The sequence below is a fragment of the Myotis brandtii genome, unplaced genomic scaffold, assembly GCF_000412655.1.
Source record: "Myotis brandtii unplaced genomic scaffold, ASM41265v1 scaffold144, whole genome shotgun sequence".
Taxonomy (NCBI): Eukaryota; Metazoa; Chordata; class Mammalia; order Chiroptera; family Vespertilionidae; genus Myotis; species Myotis brandtii.
The window spans coordinates 5,631,151-5,632,863 of record NW_005355159.1 but is presented as its reverse complement, the minus strand read 5'-3'; positions in this window follow the sequence as shown (position 1 = coordinate 5,632,863).

Sequence of the window (1,713 nt, the reverse complement as noted above, 5' to 3'; positions counted from 1 at the left end):
AGCACTTTTCTTCAAAATAAAGTAATGAATTAAAACTTCCCTCCAATGCTCTTTTTTGGGCACAAAATTCGACATTTTTAAGCGTAAAAATATCTATGGTGTTAATACCTTCAGAAAATTTGACATATGAAGTTTTGAAGCTTGCTGTCAATACAACAAAATAGCATACATATCAAATCGCATATATATCAACATATGTGTAACTCCATCTATTGAAAAAAATCCGCATTTTTAACCGGTACACCTAGTAAAGCAAACAAGATAATCATATTAACATATTTATGTATATCCTTTCAGATTTTTGTATACATTTCTACATAAATAGCACATATGTGTTTTTATAAAATTGAAATAATTTTTAACAAATAGTTATTAATTTAATTTTCTCTTTTCATTTCAAAATACTAGTATATCATGAACTTGTTTTCAGGTCATATAAAATTCAATAAAATTTTTAGTATGGATAATTTATGTACTAATAATTCCTTATTGAACATTTAGGTTGCTCCATTTTTTTTTACAGTTAAATGACACTTAATAGAATGTTTAAAAAGTCAGAAACATAGGACTAACATTTTCAAACAATATACTAGTTAACATTTTCAAATAATATGCTCAATATATTTTCCTTCAACACTTAGGTGAAATGCCTCTAAATAATTGGTCCAGCTGTAAGCTGATGAAAGTGTAAAAAATATTATTTCCCTGCATTTCCAGATTTTTGGATAATCTTTAGTGTATTTTTTATAATCACTTGGTTTTTTTTTCCATGTATCTCCTTGAATAGTCAGATATTTAGACTTTTAAAATTTTGGAAAATAATTCAGAGGGGAAAAGTATAGCTTCCATTCCCTAAGTAGAAGGTATCATTTGAAAAGTGATAGATTAGTTCAGAGCCACTATTAAACTTATGCTTTGCTGTTTCTGACTTAGGTATTATGTTTAGAATAGGCCTTCCTCACCCTGAAATTATAGAATTAGTCATAGTTGTTTCTTGTTTCACCTTTACAAAATATGAACATTAAATCCAATTGGAATTGTGTATATATACTTATTAGAATGAGGTAGGGAATCTGATTTTACTAAACTGATGAAATAGTTTGCCTAATATCATTTATTAAATATTCCAGTAATTCTTGAACTGTACTAGGTCTCAATCAAATGAATGTTTGCCTTCAGAGTTATCTTAAGTTACCCACTTCATTCAAATTCCTATTCATAAATCTTATGACAAACCTTTATATCCATTCACAAGGCATCATTGGACAAACCTTTATTGAACAACACTTGCGAGTCAATACTGTTGGGCCCTGAGGGTACAGATAAAAAAGACACAATGTCTACCTTCAGGGAGCTCACTGACTAGTTAGGGAGAGGGGCAAATGAAGACACTCAACAATTGGTGGATTGAGGTGACCTTGGTACTTCCAAGGTGCAGTTAAATAGAAGGTAGTTAAAAAGATTGGGGGGATGGGAGGTGTGGTCAGAAAAGAAGATTTCCTAAAGGAAGTGATCTCCAGTAATAAGAGGAGGAGCTTTCAAGCAAAGGGAATGGCATATACAAATGCAAAGACTCTGCTAGAAACTGTGCATTTTTATAATGTGGAGCACAAACAGTGAGAGGATGAGTGGGTGAGAAAAGCCAGTAATCTATATATATATAAAAGGCTAATATGCTAAGTATTCCTCCACCTCTCCGACCGGTCGCTATGA